Here is a 20000-nt window from a genome sequence, read left to right as displayed (position 1 = left end):
GAATAAATTGAATTTGGCTGTAGTAAATACTTAACTATCAGGACCCCGATTCCAAGTCACATCGATCTAGCCGGTAACACCTCATATCACTTTGTGGCCTCACGCACAGTATTCCCACGGGTGTCGCCTTACCATGGCCCGGGACTGTTTGCGCCTTTTGGCTCATGTATATGATAGTGTCTCTAGCATCCATATGACAGAGAACCCAGCCGACATGGCTAGTCATGAACCCAAAGCGGCACCAACCTATGGGGACAGGCATACATGAATCACATCGAGCATGTCGGTCAGCAGCGTGTGAATCCGGGCTGTAGCACTGTGCTAACAAGACTCCGGGAACCCGGGCTGTAGCAGGCTAGGCAGGACTCCGGATGTCATCGCGTGACATTTCCCCGAAGGGACAGACACAGGAACAGAGTGAAACACATGCCGGCCAGTCAAGTGTCTTGAGCAGTAGTGCTGGGCTAGCAGGACTCCGGTGAACTGGGCTGTAGCGGACTACTATGGCTCATGGAAGCCCTAGACTACATTTCCCCATAAGAGAGGCTGCCAAGGATAAACAACTAGATTGTCGGATCCCACACATACCAAGCATTTCAATCATACACACAATATGCTCGATATGTGTAAATACAACATGGCATCACAACATAACTCTACGACCCAAGTATTTATTCATTAGGCTCTAAGGAACGAGATATTACAAACATGGGTCTCATGACCCAACAATCATAGCATACAAATCAAAGCCCATGCGGAAGCTTAACATGTCTGAGTACAGACATCTACAAATGAAAAAGGCTAAGAAGCATGACTATCTACCAGATCCTGCCGAGGGCACAAGATTGTAGCTGAGGTATCAAGCTAAACATCGAAGTCCACGCGAAACTACTAGCGAGACTGAAGTCTCTCTGCAAAACATAAATTAAGCAAACGTGAGTACAAAAGTACTTAGCAAGACTTACATCAGAACTAGCTACATATGCATCGGCATCAACAAAGGGATGGTGGGGTTTAACTGCAGCAAGCCAGCTTTGACTCAGTGGCTAACCTGAACTACGACTGGAAGCAACTCTTTTGAGGTGGCGCACATGAGTCCACATATTCACCAATCAATACACCACTATGGATCCGCTCCCGTCTACCTACGAGAACGCCATCTATAGCACTCACGCTTATCTTGCGCATTTTAGAGTATCCACTTCCACTTGTCTATGAACTGTTATAGGCAACCCAGAAGTCCTTTACCGCGAACACGGCTATTCGAATAGATCATTTATAACCCTGCAGGGGTGTACTTCGTCACACATGTTTCCACCACTTAGCGTCTGCACATGACATGTGCTCGGCAGACTTCAAGCGAAAGCCGACGTGGGTGTAGACCACAACCTGACTAACCGCACAAGTCTCTAGTCCAGGTTTATCGCCTATTCGGGTTCCATCCGCAAGGAAATCTGGCCGAGGTGTCCTCAACGGCCCCAAACGATGTGTATAGGGTCCCGAGCCGCCAAACGGGTGCCCGGCATACCCGGCCACGGTGTATCTACCACATCATAGCCCACCCCTAGGGTCAGCGCTACGCACGGCCGCCAACACATATCCTACAAACACCAGAAACTAGTTGCAACTCCTAGACAGAGGACAAGGGCGGTTAATAAGTCGAGCGGGTCATATTTCAGGGCCCAACGTGTGGTAGTAGCTGTTTCATGGATCACAAACATAGAACTCAGTTCCTGAGGACGGTTTCAGTGAGACAACCCACCATGTACTCCTACATGGCCTCTCACCGCTACCTTTACCAAATTGTGTTCACACACTTAGCTCACACACAGTAGGACATGTTCATCACCATTCCAATTCATCCCCGATGAATCAGACCCGACTCAACTCTAAGCAGTAGCAGGCACGACAAACAAGCATGAATGAGTAGGTACATCAGGGCTCAAACAACTCCTACTCATGCTAGTGGGTTTCATCTATTTACTGTGGCAATGACAGGTCATGCAGAGGAAAAGGGGTTCAACTACCGCAGCATGTAACAGTTCAATCGTTGTTGTCCTAATGCAGTAAAAGAGAGCAGGAGCGAGAGGGTGGGATTGTATCGGAATGAACAAGGGGGTTATGCTTTCCCGGCACTTCTGAAGATAGTATAGTTCTCCATCGGTGTCATCGATCACATCGTCGAAGCAACGTCTACTAAGAGGGGACAATTACCGGCAACAGAGAGAAAACACAATCAATGCAATGCAATAATATGATGCATGAATATTACATGGCAAAATGAGTGTCTTGGGCTAATGCAACTACAAATAGATGGGTTTGAGCTATTTTGAACCAAAGATTTAAAGTTCAAACTCATTTGTGATCTTAAATAGTGCTTTATCATGTTTTGCACTAAACAGCAAGTTAACTTGTTTAAACATGCATGAAACTAGTACAGATGGATAGATTGGATTTTTCTAATCATTTTTCATATATAATTTGTTTGGTTTGGAGCTATGGTTGATTTCCTATGATTTTTAGAAGTTTTGGCTATTTTCTGGAATTTCCTATATAAGAATAAATCCATAGAAGGATTTACTGCGTCAGCCTGGCGTCAGTGTGACGTCAACGGTCAACTGAGACGGTCCAGGTCAACCCTAACCTGTGGGTCCCGTCTGTCAGTGTCAATTAAACTAACTAAGTTTAGTTAGCGTTAAACTAATACTAACCTAGTTTAGTTAGTGGCCTGGGGCCCACACGTCAGTGACCCAGAGGGTCAAACTGGGTCCACCCGGGGTCAACGGTCATCGGGGTCAAACTCGCCGGCGGCTCGACGCCGGCGACGACAGGCGCTGCAAAGGGGCTCGGAAATGAGCCACAGGGCATCATTTGGGCCGTGGTCTGTTGCGTTCGAACGCACGTAGCGGCGCGCATCAAGTGGTTGCAACGGTAGGTGCTGGGGTGGCCAGAAACAACAGTGGCGAGAAAGTCCGCAGCGGCCGGAGTTTGGTCAAGCTCAGGGTCGACATTGCGGTGCATGGGAGGACTAGCTGATGGTGGTATTGGGTTTCTGGGAGCATGCTAAACACGTAGCAGTGCTCGGATGTGACGGTTGCTAGCCTATTCACCGGCGACGACGAGCGCGGCGGCGGTGAGCTCTCGGGTTCGGTGGCTAGCACGCCTATAGCACGCAAAAGAACATGGGAGAAGGGGGGAAAGATGGCGGGGCTCACGGCGAGTCTTCTGGTGCAGCCATTGAGCCCGAGGAGGCACGGATGGCGACATAATGACGATGGTGATCCGACGGTCGTGCGCAAGGAAGACGGGTCGGTGGCGAGGCAACAGAGCATCCGGCGATGCGTGGCTCAGCGAGGGGGTCGAGGACGAAGTGGCGGAGCTTCTGGGCGTGGAGAGAGGTTGAGGAGGAGGTGGTGGCTACGGTGAACGGCGTCGGTGGCGACGAGCTCCGCTCGGGCAGCGCGGAACAGAGAGCAGAGGAGGGGGAAAGAGTCCAGGGAAAATGAGAGGGGTCAGGGGTGTGCGTGGCGTCGCGGGAGGCGTCCAGGGCAACGAGGGGCAACCAGGCAGGGTGGAGGTGGCGCGTGCGCGGCGAGCACACGCCCTCCTGCCTACTGGCAGGAGGTTGAAGACGGTGCGGCGGCTGGGCTGGGCCAGCTATAGTGCTGGGCCAGGTGGTTGTACAGGAGGTAAGCCCAGGTGGGTTTTCTCTCTCTCTCTCTCTCCTTTCTAATTCTTTTCTGTTTTTCTATTTCTTCTGTAGTGTCAGGGCTTTATTAAAAAAATACTTAGGCACACTCAAAAATCATGAAACTTTCTCAAGCCCACTATTTGGAATATATCCAAAAGTAAACATTTAAGTTTATGATTATTTGGACATTTAAAATATTTTATAGCATTTAAATGTCCGAATGCAAATAGAGTATGATTTAATTCAGAGCCCAAATAGGTCATGGAAAAATGTACATCACCTCTGGTTACTGTTTACAGCATTTTCCATAAATGATGAACATTTTTGAAAGCCATTTGGATTTACTGAAAATATTTTAGGTGAACCTAGTGAATTCCTTTGATGCCAGGGGTTTAGGCAATCCCCATTTCAAGTTTCAAACAAATATAGACATGATGCAAGGATGCTTATGAAACTAATTGCAATCAAACTCTAGGGCTGTGACATTAACCTGATGACTAACTACCTTATATGTGTTACAGGGAAACAATGGGAAGCACTGATGTTTACAATCGAGGTTAGCACGTGCATGGTCCGTTTTCTAATAGCACATTATTGTGCAATTGCAGGAACCATTCTAATATTTTGGTTTTTAACAATTTGGTCTTGCACATGTAGGTCCTGCTGTCAAAGGTTTTGACCCAATGTTCGACCCTTTTTGCATATGGGGAAATGAGTTGTCCATGAATATCAATCAAATCAAGAAACTCAGAAAGATTGGTAGGATAAAGAAATCAGGGACAAAAAACAACAAGATCTTTGTCAGCACAATGAAGAAGACATCAGTTCACTACAAGATGGTACTAACTATTATACCTTGCCTTTTTTTATTCCTTTGCCCCATTTCCAATATAGAGAAGATATTTATGCACATCCTTGTTTTCAGGCCTTTCCAAAGAAGTTCACTAATGATTACCTCTCAACCCACCTCTGTGGTCAGGAGGTGAGGAAGGTTTTCATACAACACCCATGGTTCAATATTGAAGTGTTCCTGAAGAGGACGAAGGACGAATGGTCAATCATCCACAGGCACTGGCCTAAAGTTGCAAAGACCTTCAACATGAATGAAGGCTCAATATTCGCCTTCCGCTTCAGCAGTTTTCCAAATGAGATGCATCTGTCTATATACAGTCTATGATGCTAATTTTGAAAGGTTCTACATGTTGCATGTGAAACTTGGTGCTAGTGCAGTTGTGTAATGGGGTAGCTGAGTGCTGAAGCTATATCATGTTGTACTCTGATGTATTTCAATTATGAATTTCTGCTTCCTTAATATGGAAATGAAATATATTATGTGCTTAATATGAATGTCAATTAGATTAATAAATGGATTGTTAATAATAGGGCAATTAGCCTGCTAATGGCGAATTAGCCTGCTAATTGGGTTTTGCTATTGCAAACGGTTGTTGAAAAAATACAGTGGGCGATGACCTCAGGCAACGCACACAGTTTCTAGGAATAATCCGTGTTGGATCAATGAACAATCACACACAACTTTCTCTTGAAAACTGTTTGTGTTAGGCCACCTTGCGCAAACTCTTACCAGATAAAAATTGTGTGTGATGGACACCCTTTGCCACACTGTTTCTTCTACGGACCGTGTGTGACACATTCAATAACGCAAATGATTTAACGGGAAAAATTGTGTGTGATGTACCTGTGAACGGAAACGTTTAGCGGGGACTGAATATGTGCGATGTGTGACCGTAAACAATTTCGTCGTATAATTGTATTTTTAGCTCTACTATACATATTTCCGTATTTGAGCGCTCTCCGGTCGCACACGACCTCATTTTGCAGAGCGTGTGTGCCAGCAGGGCATATCCCCGACGGTTTTTGGGTCGTGTGGGAAGTACCCCCCTATCGCCCACACTCACTTGGCGACGATTCCAAATGTCGTCGCGTAAAGGGGTTAAAAACGTTTGTTTAGGACCGACGCGTACCAGTGTTACTTCACGACTATCAGTTATCAATATCTTCCATGCTAAGCACACTAGTGGCGGTTCCCAAGCGATAAAAGGAAAGGTTTTGACTCCATTGGGAGTTTTTGTTTGATTATTTGTAAGCTTTTTCTGTTTGCAGTTTGGGACTGGGCGTCCCTATTACCACCCTTTTCTCGTGCGATGGCGAGTGAATAAACACTCGACCTGAGATTAACCCGCTTAGCATGGAAGATACCGACCACCTCCTATCATTCCATGAATGATCCAGGCACACAAAAAGAATATTTATTAGAAGTTTTTAGAGGTGGCACATGAAATTTTACTTAGGACGGCAGGGTAATACCGCATATAGGTAGGTATGGTGGACTCATCTGGAATAACTTTTGGGTTCAAGGTTTTTGATGTACAAGCAGAATTCCCACTTAGTACAGGTGAAGGCTAGCAATTAGATTGACAAGCGGCCAACTAGAGAGCACCAACGGTCATGAACATGCATTATGCATAAGTAACATTGGACACTAGCATGAGTAGGATATGAACACCATGAACATAAATATCATAGAGGCTATGTTGGTTTTGATTCAACTACATGCATGAACATGTGCCAAGTCAAGCCACTCGAACATTCAGAGGAGGATACCATGTCATCATACTACATCACAATCATTTTAACACAATGTTGATATCCAAGATAAATCATTATCCACTCCTAGCTAGTTATGCATGGCATGAGAAACTATAATCTCTAATTGTCATTGCAAACATGTTTAATGATAATGGGCTGAATCATGGATACTAGGTTAAACATATTTATATGAACATAACAAGTCGAGTTCATACCCGTTTCTCTCTGCCACGACCAGTTCATTGAAAATCGTCATTATTGCCTTTCACTTGCACGGTCGAACGATATGAAAATAATAACAGTGCAAGAATGCCACGGACTAAGCTGGAATCTGCAAACATTTTATTCAACAGGATAGGACAGGGTAAAATGGGCTCTTTATTAGATCAATAGTTATTCATATGAGAGCCACTCAACATTTTCATCGTGGTCTTCTCCTTGGTACAACTCGAATAAAAAGAAAAGAAATTCAGAGAAACACATTGAAATATTTTTGGAGTTTTTGGTTTTCTTGAACAAGCAGATAAATGGGAAAAGGAAAAGCGAGAAAACTATTTACACGGGAAAGCTCCCAACAAGCAAAAGAAGAACAAGGAAATCTTTTTGGGTTTTCTTTTTAATATTACAACTAAGCATGCATAGAAATTAAACTAACTTCAACTATTTTTTTGCTTTTCTAAAGTTTTTCAAACACAAGAAGAAAGCGAGAAAATAAAATTAAGCATGGATGATACAATTAAAAAGTGTGAACACCGACAAATGGAATAAGTGGACATGAATGTAATGTCGGTGAGTAACACATACTCCCCCAAGCTTAGGCTTTTGGCCTAACTTGGTAATCTATCAGTAATCTGGATAGTACTCGGCGTGGTAGCTCATGGAGGCTCTCGGTGCGAATGCCTCGGCCTGCCGTGCTGCCTCCACTACCGCGTTGTGAGCTCGGGCCTCGCTCTCAAGAACAAAATATCTTCCTTTGTTGTGATAGTCAAAAAGAGCAGGCGCAGGAAAATATGTGTGCACAACAGATGCTTGGTTAAACAACAGATTGTAAGTGAAGTAATGAATTTTTCCTTTGAGGATCTTATGACTTTTTAAAGCATCAAAGTCTAAATACTGCTTGGGTAGGATAGGGTCATAGGGCAAAGGTGAAACACCCAGCCCTCATGCTAAACGTGTGGCATATATTCCACCATAGAAATAGTCACTATTAGCGTTATGCTGCAGTCTGCGTGCAACAATCACTCCAAGGTTATAACTCCTTTCACCGGTGAGAGCGGTGCGTATGAGGCTCAAGTCTGGAGCACAAAGCATACTACAGTCTTGCTTGCCTACTATACATTTCCCGTTAAATAATGCAAAGTACTGAATTGCGGGAAAATGAATGCTCTTTATTCTACCTTGTGTCACTCCCCTCGTCTCATCGTAGCAAAGACTAGGCAAGAATGATTGGTACTCAGCCCTTGGCGGTTCATCAAGTGAACCCCAGAATGGGAGTTTGCAGTGGTGAGCAAAACTCCCTAGTGAGATGGTAAATGGATTTTCATAAAGCTTAAATGACACCCTAGACTCACGGGGTTGGAATTTAAATGCTTTGACAAATGATTCGGTAAGAGTGTGGCATTGCTCGCACTTATCTAAAATGTAGGGACCGAGACCGGCATTGTGAACATATTGCTCAAATTCCCCCTTAATGCCCACATGCATCATATAATCATCGCAAGGCCATAAGCATGTTTTTCTGTCTGCATCTCGAATGGAACTTTCACTTGGTTCGACATAAGACAGACAAGCGGAGTCATCACTAGAAGATGCCCCCGAGGATCTCCTCCTCGAAGAACTCCTTCCAAAAAGGTTCATCATGTTCGCCTACAATTTTCTGAAAATTTTTGAGTGACAACAATTTATCAACAAAACTTTATAAGATTGATAGCAACTACTCATAGGGATACATAGAAGCCATAGCAAGCATTCAAACTACTTAGAACTCTAAGAATTCAACATGCAAGCTCATCTACAGCAGTAACAAGAGTAGCTACTTATTCCAAATATAAAACACTAAAACAAAAACTAATTGGACAAACGGTGGAGTCACATACCAAGCAACAATCTCCTGAAACAGTTTCGGAAACGGAGCTTTGAGCAAAGAGATCAAAATCCGCGGGTTTGAGAGCAAGAACATAAGAGAGAGAGAGAGAGAGTAATGGAGAATTTTTTCTGGAGGTAAGTGATGATGTGGTGTGAAGGGATAAGTGAGGTGGCCCACGTGGGACCACAACCCACCAGGGCGCGCCTGGGGGTCCTGGCGCGCCCAGGTGGGTTGTGCCCACCTGGTGCACCTCCCTCTGATATCATTTGCACCAGAAATTCTTAAATATTCAGAAAAAAAATCATATTAAATTTTCAGAGCATTCTGAGAACTTTTATTTTTGGGTCATTTTTTATTGCACGGGAAAGTCGGAAAATAGACAAAACATGGCATTTTATTTTATTTAACTAATAAAAATAGGAAACAAAGGGCAGGGATAAAAGGTAGTGCTTACTAAATTCATCAACTTCATACCACTCAAAAATTATCCATTAATAAGGTTGATCAAGTCTTATTAACAACCACTTTCAATTAGCATGAAACCTAAGAACTATCGTAAATCACTAAGTTACCTCAACGAGGATATGAATGTCCCCAACAGTAAGCATTTCATATTTTTTTTTGATAGTAGCTAGAGGTATTTGAAAACTTCCAATAGTGATTGACGGAGATTTTTCAATAACATTAATACCATTCACTTGGAATTGTTTCTTCGGAAAGTGCACCGTATGCTCATTACCATTGATGTGAAAAGTGACCTTGCTTTGCAATCGATAACAGCCACTACAGTATTCAACAAGGGTCTACCAAGGATAATCGACATGTTGTCGTCCTCAGGCATCTCAAGTATAACCAAGTCAGTCAAAATAGTAACATCAGCAACAACAACGGACACATCCTCACAAATACCGATAGGTATGGCAGTTGATTTGTCAGCCATTTGCAAAGATATTTCAGTAGGTGTGAGTTTATTCAAATCAAGTCTTGTATATAAAGAGAAAGGCATAACACTAACACCAGCTCCTAAATCACACAAAGTAGTTTTCACATAATTCTTTTTGATGGAGCAAGGTATAGTTGGTATTCCTAGATCTCCAAGTTTTTTAGGTACTCCATCCTTAAAAGTATAATTAGCAAGGATAGTGGAGATTTCAGCTTTTAGTATTTTTTTTCTCTTATTAGTGATGATGTCTTTCTTATACTTTGCATAAGGAGGCATTTTCAAGATATCGGTCAAGCGAGTACGCAAAAAGACCGGCCTCAACATTTTAGCAAAGCGTTCAAATTCTTCATCATCTTTCTTTTTAGTTCAGTTAGGTGGAAAGGCATTGGTTTTTGAACCCATGGTTCTCTTTCTTTACCGTGTTTTGTAGCAATGAAGTCTCTTTTGTCATATCTTGTATTCTTAGGTTGTGGGTTATCAAGATCAACATGTGGTTCTATCTCAACATCATTGTCTGGTTCTTTATTATTTGGTTGAGCATCTCCATGAACCTCATCATTATCTTTTTCATTATCACCAGGTGAATGTTCATTACCAGACTGAGTTTCAGCATCAGAGATAGAAGTTTCATTATCATTATTACGAGGTTTGTCTATTTTAGGTTTACTAGGAGCATGCAAAGTACTATCAATTTTCTATATATTTTTCTTTTTAGAAGAACTAGGTGTAGTGGTTTTGTTCCTTTGTGAATCCTGTTCAATTCTTTTTGGGTGTCCCTCAGGATAAAGTGGTTCCTGAGTCATTTTACCTCCTCTAGTTGCAACTCTAACAACAAAGTCATGTATATTATTATTCATTTCATCAAGCATTTTCTTTGAGATTTAGCAACTTGTTCTAATTGAGTTTGAACCATAGAAGCATGCTTTCCTACACCTCTAACATCATTTGAGATTCTAAATAACAAGTCACTCAAGCGAGCAATCATATCAGAATTCTATTTCAATTGTTTCATAACATTTGCATTCAAGTGATCTTGCTTTCTAATATAGTTTTCAAACTCATAAAGACATTGGCTAGGGTGCATATTGTGAGGATTGTCATTATCATTGAACTTTATTAAAGAATTTATCTCTACCACCTTAGGTAGTGGTGGTGTATTAAGCCCATGTATTTCTTCAATAGGAGGTAAATTTTTGGCATTCTCAGCTTTAATACCTTTTTCCTTCATAGATTTATTTGCCTCTTGCATATCTTCAGGACTGACATATAATATACCCCTCTTCTTCGGAGTGGGTTTAACCGGTTGTTTAGGAAGAGTCTAATCATCATAATTTTTCAATATGTTATTCAATAATTCTTCAGCTTGCCCAATAGTTCGTTCCCTGAAAACACAACCAGCACAACTATCTAGGAAATCCCTAGAAGCATCAGTTAGTCCATTATAGAAGATATCAAGTATTTCATTTTTCTTAAGAGGATGATCAGGCAAAGCATTAAGTAACTGGCAATGCCTCCCCCAAGCTTGTGGGAGACTCTCTTATTTGGTTTGCACAAAGTTAAATATTTCATGTAAAGCAGCTTGTTTCTTATGAGCAGGGAATTTTTTTAGGGAAGTAATAAATAATATCCTGGGGACTATGCACACAACCAGGAGCAAGTGTATTGTACCAAGCTTTAGCATCACCCTTTAATGAGAACAAAAATAATTTGAGAATAAAGTAATAGCGAGTTTTCTCATCATGAGTAAAAACGGTGGCTATGTCATTCAACTTAGTAAGATGTGCCACAACAGTTTCAGTTTCATAACCATGGAAAGGATCAGATTCAACCAAATTAATTAACTCCGGATCGATAGAGAATTCATAATCCTTATCATCTCTAAAGATAGGTGAAGTAGCAAACTTAGGATCATATTTCATTCTAGCATTCAGAGATTTTTCCTTATACTTGCATAATAATTTCTCTAGACCATCTCTATCCCTACAAGCAAGAATATATCTAGTTGTCTCCTCATTCATAACATAACCTTACGGTACCTTAGGAAATTCATATCTAGGAAGGTTAGTTCTAGCAGGAGTTTCAGTTTCAAGCTCATCATCAGAATTCAACAACATCATGTTGTATTACTTTAGCAATTTGTTCATCAAGAAAGTCACCAAGTGGCACATCATCATTATCAAGCAAGGTACTAGAATCATCATAATTATCATTCATAGTAGAAGTAGCATCATCAATAACTTGCAACATATCAGGATTAATAGCATGTGGTGTTGTTGCAAGTTTACTTATAACAGAAGGTGAATCTAGAGCAAAACTGGATGGCAGTTCCTTACCTCCCCTCGTCTTAGAGGGATAAATCTCAGTCTTAGCATCCTTCAGATTCTTCATAGTGATAAATTGATAATAATCCCAAGTGACTCAACAAATATAGCTATGCTCCTCGGCAACGGCGCCAGAAAAAGGTCTTGATAACCCACAAGTATAGGGGATCACAGCAGTTTTCGAGGGTAGAGTATTCAACCCAAATTTATAGATTCGACACAAGGGGAGCCAAAGAATATTTGAAGGTATTAGCAGCTGAGTTGTCAATTCAACCACTACTGGAGATTAATTATCTACAGCAACGTGATTAGTAGCAAAGTAATATGATAGTTTTGATAATAGTGACAGCAGTAACAGCAACGGTAACCGTGATAGCAGTAGTTTTGTAGCAAGTGTAACAGTGATGATAGCAGTAGCAACTTAGCAAGAACAATATAAGATAAATTCTTAGGCATTGGATCGGTGACTTGTTGGATGATATTCATCATGAGACAATTATAACCTAGGGCGATACGGCACTATCTCCAGTTCATCAATATAATGTAGGCATGTATTGCGTAAATAGTCATACATGCTTATGGGAAGAACTTGCATGACATCTTTTGTCCTACCCTCCCGTGGCAGCGGGGTCCTATTGGAAACTAAGGGATATTAAGGCCTCCTTTTAATAGAGAACCGGAACAAAGCATTAACACACGGTGAATACATGAACTCCTCAAACTACGGTCATCACCGGGAGTGGTCCCAACTATTGTCACTCTGGGGTTGCCAGATCATAACACGTAGTAGGTGACTATAACTTGCAAGATCGGATCTAGAACATGGATATAATGGCGATAACATAAACGGTTCAGATCTGAATCATGGCACCCGGGCCGAAAGTGATAAGCATTAAGCATGGCAAAGTCATAGCAACATCAATCTTAGAACATAGTGGATACTAGGGATCATGCCCTAACAAAACTAACTCGATTACAAGATGAATCTCATCCACCTCCTCACCGACCAGCAAGCCTACAAAGGAATTACTCACTCCTAGTGGGAAGCATCATGGAATTGGCGATGGAGAAGGGTTGGTGATGACGTGGATTAACAGTGGCCATGTCGGATGCCAGGGATGGGTCAAATCTCTTAGGGTCATTACGGTTTAATGGTAGCGGTGGTCTAATGCTAGGATAACCTATGCCAGCCTCGCTGCTCTGATACCATCTCCTGTGGCACCCTGATCCGCATGGAGTAGGGGCCTTCGCACGTCAGCCCAGGATAACACCTGACGCACGACAGGTCCATGATACAGCATTCCAGGTACAATAATAGTCATCAAATACACATGTATATGATTAAATCATTGATGAATACAATTATCTGGCATAGCCCTAAGGCTATTTAAATGGAAGTGGAAGTCTATTTACATGGCGGCGGAAGTCTTGGTTTGGCAGCATAACAACTCTGGCTGGGCTCCACAACTCACAGGACTGGCAAGATTAGGGCCTAGCACGACGGAACAAGCGAACCATTCGGGCACGACCTACAAAAATGGAATGACACGCCAGGTTAGTACATTGAATGTACTTGCAAGACAACCAAATACATAGCATCCAAACAAACAGATGACAAAGCAAGAACCAAGCGTCTGTAATAAACTATCTCATAGCAGAAGCTAAACATGGCACGATATTATCTGGAGACATGGATCAAAATAAGCATGAACAACATCATGGCATCTACTAGCATGGCAATAACATGGCATATCAAACTTACTTCTAGTGTGGCAACACAAAACATAGCATCATATCTTAACCATAACATGGCATATCAAAGCATGGCATAAGTTCAATCAAGACATGGCATGGCATCATGAAACTATGCTCAAAATAAACTACCAGTCATATCCAATGCAGACATAACAGATTAACTTTAGGCCACCATCTCCTGTTCTACCATGGTTCTTTAGATGGAAACATATTACTCATGCAATGCAACCAAACTTGTGCACCGAGTCCCTCGGACTCTCTTACCAACGGGTTGCCTCACAACCGAATGATGATCATGACGAATCACAAACGGAACCATACTCGGTTCAACGGGTTACCTTGTAACCAAACGGTGACTCACAGATCACAAACGGAACCACACTTGTTTCAACACTCACTGAGACCTCACCTCGTGATCATATCAAAACATCACCGTGACTTCTCACGACTATCTCATAGTCCAAGTCACCACATTATTCATTACACATTATTCATCAAATTAAGTATTTCAGGTTTATCCTCCATTTCGACCAAGACCCGATAGTGTGACCTACTACGAACTGTGTTGCTATGGATAGACTTAATATACACTCTACAGAGGTAGCGCATTGTACCCACACCACAGAATCCATGGCCTTGCACTCCCATTCGGGTGGACCAACGGCATTCCGACAAAGCTGTCCTACTACCATGACACTCTCCCGGCCACTCCGACCAACACCCCCTTAGGGTTCAGTCCTGGGTGGCTCCGTGCCTACCAAAGACACCAACGACCACCATCATGGAAAAACGGTCCCAAACGGGGACAAAAGCGCTTATCATCCAACTACGGGCACACAAGGCTTATGTTCGCCTACCTGATCAGGGTAGCGCATGCCCATAACCTTCCCTCGTTGGAGGCACCGGCGAGAGGCATGACAATAGACCCAGCTAGGGCCTGGCCATAACAGGCAAATGTGGTTGCACTGGAAAAAGCTCGATTTGGTGGCACTATGACTCGATCCCATCGATGACGGAGGAGGTATGTTATTAAGTTATATTATTAACTTCTCCATCATCAATCGTCATGCAAGAATTTTTATCATGAATGCAACAACTAGCTTGCAACATACAGATGCGGTAACAAAACATCAATCTTTTCAAATGAACGGTGATAACATGTGAAACATGGCAATACCAAGTACTAGTAATTCCACTAGTGCAACAGAATCATCATAACATCGATACTACTAACATGAAACTAAACTAGACAGAGGCACGATATAATTAGTAGCAACATCCATCTAGCATGTCAAATTATGAAAGCAGATAGCAAAAACATATAGCACGACTGAAATAACAGCATACGGAACAGGCAAGAAAATACTGCAACTAAACACACACACGAGGTGCAAGCAAAGTCAACATGCAAATTTTGGGCTCATGCTAATAGGTTGGCTTGCCTGGGGTTCGAGAAATACTCCGGGGATGAGTGCGATCAATCCTCGAAAAAATTTGTCGGGGAACGGTTCTCTCTCAAAAGGGCTGAATTAGAGCAAGGGCAAAATGGTCATTTTCAAAATGTGCAAACATAAAGAAAATGGTTCCACCGAAAAGAGCTCGAAGAACAGAGAACGTGAACGTTGGAATCACCTCAATCGGAGTTACGAGCGCAAAGTTGTGGCCGTTCACTTTTTAGGCAGAAGAGGCACCAAACAGTGAACGTTCACAAAATAGCCACTTCGGCGGGCGAGGCTGAAAAAGAGAAAGCATATTTGAGAAAATACATTTCCCGAGAAGAAAAAGCGTAGCTATGGGAAATAGGTTTTCAGTTACTAGTAAAACGTACTACACTGAATACGTCTTCAGAGAAATGAAAACGCACTTCGGGGATGCGTCTCCACTTACGCTGACTGGGCACGTCTTCGGTCAATGACAAGCGGGACCCGCGCAAGGTGGGGTCCATCACTTATCCACGCTGATAGGACCAGGTCAATGCGCCTGGGTCGCTGCCAGGTGGGTTCGTGTGGGGGTGGGCCTGCCTGGCCTGGCCTTCTGCTTCCTCTGCTCGGGGGTGCGACGAGCCGAGGGAGACGACCGCCTCGATGGCGCTCGCCGGCGCGTCCGGCCACCGCTGGAGGCGTGCGGCATACCCAGATGACCAGCGGGGAGAGCCGCATCCAGAGATGGTAGCTTCTGCCGCCGACGAGCACCGTAGCGGGAGCAGCAGGGCTGGCGGCGGAGATGAGCTTCGGCCGCCGGTGAAGTGGGGCTATGGTGGGAAAAAGGAGAGGCCGAGGCCACGGGGAGGTTTTCCGAACCCTGGGGAATGCAGAAGTGGAGGTGGAATGGCGAGAGGGGCGCGGCATTGCCGGAATCGAGCAGAGCCTGACACGGCGGCCACCGCAGCGATGGTGGTGGAGGAGGGAATCCGGGGAGGAATGGGTGGCTCGGGGAAGCATAGATATGAGGGGAGGGGCTACTGGAGTGCTCGAGGGGGTCGCCGGCCCCTTAAATAGCCGGGAAGAGGTGTGGCTGAGCCGAGTGCCGCCAGGCAAGTCCGGCCAACGCTCTGGCGGCCACAGCGGTCACGGGGACGCACGGGAAGGCGACGAGGGGGAAGCGGACGGGCGCTAGAGGCTCACAGAGACGAGCAACGCTCGGAGACGAAAGCGGGAAGAGGACAGGGACAGGGAATAAGATGAGCTCACGGGCACGCACTGCTCAGTCGTTGGCACAGCTCGCCAGAGAAGAAAACAGAGGGGGAGAGGGATCCACCAAGAAAACGACGTGGAGGGGGGACTGTAGGACACTAATGGCGAGGCCAGAGCCGGTCGGAGCTACACTGCCGACGAGAACAGTGGCAAGACCACCATTTTGGCCCGCATTGCCCGTGGTCACCACCGACAACACGCGCTCTGGCATTCTACCCCATGCCAAACTATGTCTATAGCTTAGTCCTTCCAATGTAGAGTATTACTACGGTAAAGAAACGGGCAGAGACAAAGGGAGAAGAGTAAACTAAGCCTCACAAGTTCGCTGTTGCAAACTTGGCCACATTCTAGAGATAAAACCAGAGAGGTTAAAAGGTAAACTTGATGTCTGGGAGTCTTAGGATAGCAAGGACTATGGTCCTCGGAATTATGAGGTCATTAGGACAAGTATTTAACAGAGTCACATTGCAACTGCCAAATTATGTCCAGAAACTAAATGAGGAAGGAGCACTCACTAGGAGTGTTGGATTAAGCTAAAACTTGGCAATGCTTGATGATTTGGACATCCATGATGCTGTAAAACTTTCATACCAAATGGACCCTCCAAGATGGTACTTCCTTCACAGCTATTATTTTTGCCCAGAAACTTGAGAAAAATCCTCAGGGAAAATGGCTAACTTAAATGAGACAAAATTGGTTGGAGCTAGGTTATGGGAGTAGGATAAGTTTTGGGAAAATGTTCAGCCGTAATGGAGCAAGATAAAATACACTTGCTTCACAAACTGAAAATTTAGGTAGGAAACAAGAATGGCTCATGTGCTCACATAGTTCAATGAAATGAACTGAATTTAGGTGGAGGCTAATTATTTGAGATACTTGAGAATATGGCAAAGTTTCATCCCATTTGGAAACTCTATGAAGGTACTTTCTTCACCAAGTTGCAATCTGGTCAGCAACTTTGAAAAATTGCACAGGGAGCTAGGAGGAAGGGATTGAGCTCATCTTTGGTATCCATGGGTTGTTTATCCATGTTAATCACCCTTACAAATTTGAGCTCATTTGGAATTAGGAATAAATCACTGCCTTTGCAAAATTTCAGAGAAGGCAGAAACTTGCATTGGATCATGTGCCCAATTTTGAACTGTAGAATCATAAGATTAGGATGGAACTAGTGAATATATAGTAAGGACAAGATCCAAAACTTATGTGGGAATTTTCTCTGCTATAAAATTAGTAGTTCCTTTAGAAAATGACAAGATTGGAATATTGGCATAAAATAAGAAAAAGCAATTTTCCTTATTTAATTATGGCCAATATATTTGCCAGACCTTGCATTAGGCATAAATATCAACTCCACCAATTCTCATGAATTTAGGAGATGGCTAGCTATGCCTTTGTATTTTATTCCGCAGAAAGACAAGAGAGGAATAAATCACAATTCAAAAATATTGCATGGGACTTAGCAATATTTTTGCATATCTAGAGTTTAGAAAGGTAGAAGGGTCTCTGGGAACAATTGGGATGATCAAAAGATCAATGAAAAGGATGACTCCTTTGTATTCACAAATGGCATACTCAAATTTCAAAAATTTGGAATTAGGGTTTGAGAGGATGCAAATGAGGTCTTGCCCATTGACCAAGACATGAGCAAGGTTTTGAATGGTTGGAAATGACAAGAATCCTCAGAGTCATCCAGCAAACTTAGGAGAAATATTTTGAAAATGATTGCCAGGAAAGAATAATAGCACAAAAATTGATAAGCCAATTTTGGGGTTGTTACATTATTATCCAATGATGTGTTGCCATCCTATGATGTCTGAGTAGATTTCCGTTGTCCTATCGGTAATTGGTGAATTGCTATGATTGGGTTAATTTGCTTGTGGTTCTGTTGTTGTCCTTTGGTGCCCATCATATGAGCACGCACGTGGATCACACCATTGGGTTAGTTGTATGTTGATAGGACTATGTATTGGAGGGAAGAGTGACAGAAGCTTCAACCTAGCATAGAAATTGATGCATACAGGATCGAAGAGGGACCAATATATCTTAATGCTATGGTTGGGTTTTACCTTAATGAATGTTAGTAGTTGCGGATGCTTGCTAATAGTTTCAATCATAAGTGCATAGAATTTCAAGTCAGGGATGACATGCTAGCAGTGGCCTCTCCCACATAAAACTTGCTATCTGTCTAGTAGAGTAGTCAATTGCTTAGGGACAATTTTGCAACTCCTACCACCACTTTTCCACACTCGCTATACTAACTTTATTGCTCCTTTACCTAAAATAGCCCCTATTTTTCATTTACATGCTCTTTATATTCTTGCAAACCTATCCCGTTACACCTACAAAGTACTTCTAGTTTTATACTTGTTCTAGGTAAAGCGAACGTCAAGCGTGCATAGAGTTGTATCGGTGGTCGATAAAACTTGAGGGAATATTTGTTCTACCTTTAGCTCCTCGTTGGGTTCGACACTCTTACTTATCGAAAGAGGCTAAAATTGATCCCCTATACTTGTGGGTTATCACGTGCTTGCATGCAATTAAAACGGTCGGCTCAGCATATCATCACAAGGCGACCTTGTCCGCTGTGGTTAGGGAACGCGGGCTGCTCACCTGAGGTCTCATGACTTTGAATCCCCATCGAACACTAATTAATTACCATTTCTGTCTTTCATATATGCGTTGACAGATGGGCCCTATGGTAATGTGCGCCGATGAATGAATGTAGACTGTTTGACTGGTCAATTGATCATGTCATCAACAAATTACAGAGCTGTATGGTGAGCCAGTGATCGTATGATCACCACAAAATCTATTTTATTAACACAGTACAAATGCAAGCTACCATTTCTTTCTATCACAGGTGGGCCCCATGGTAACCTACGATGATGGTGCAACACTAGTTGCGCCACGTGGAACATTTGACTGGTCAATTGGTCATGTCATCAACAAATTACAGAGTTGTACGGTGAGCTAGTGACCGTATAATCACGACATGTATTTTTAACATAGTATAGACAGAAGCGCTCATATATATGCGCAAACACTCACCCCTATAAACGCACACACACACTACCCCTATGAGCACCTTCGATAGAGTGAGCCAGCATATCATCTTGAGATTTTATGAAGTCATTGTAGGTGCCTCGTAGTCAAGGGGAACGTCGCCTCACACTAAACACACATTGCCGGAAAATACTGAAATTAATCCAGGATAAATGCGAGCACTAGGACTTTAACTCTGGTGGGCTGGGGATACCACTGTCCTCCTAACCATCCAACCACAGGTAGATTAGCACCATAAAATGTGTATGGTGACCGTAATGAGCTTATTCTGAAGTCCAGTGACCATATCGTGCTTTCGCTTCAAATACAGTGACCGTAAGTGTCGTTAACAAAACACAGAGCATGCTTCAAATACAATGGCCCTCAGTGTCATCAACCAAATACGAAGACATACGGTGAGCTAGATACCATATGATCCCCACAAGAATGTATACGGTGACAGTAATGAGCATATTCTGAAGTTCAGTGACCATATAGTGCTTTCGCTTGTAATATAGTGACTGTCACGCGTGAATGTGTCAGGGGCATACTTTTAGAGGGCCAAGAGATAGTTTGTGTGCGTATGTGAAACTGGTGTAGAGAGAGGGGGTGTGCGGTGAAGATAAAGAGATATATGCCCTTCATTTCTCTTTCACGTGACTAATTTTTTAGGAGGAAATATAAACATTCACAATACAGAACAAATATCATTGGATGCACCATGCAATTAACTTTCATGTATAACTTTGTACTATTGCATATGCTTATTTTCTTAGTGGCAGATGGTGTGTGGGGTGTGGTGGGCACATCTAGGTGTGGTGGATCGACGCGAGGACTCATGGGTTGGTTTTGTCCTGCG

Source organism: Triticum urartu, chromosome 2A, assembly GCF_056163025.1.
Source record: "Triticum urartu cultivar PI428250 chromosome 2A, HENAU_Tu73, whole genome shotgun sequence".
Lineage (NCBI taxonomy): Eukaryota > Viridiplantae > Streptophyta > Magnoliopsida > Poales > Poaceae > Triticum > Triticum urartu.
The sequence above is the reverse complement of the archived record's forward strand: the minus strand, read 5'-3'. Positions refer to the sequence as shown.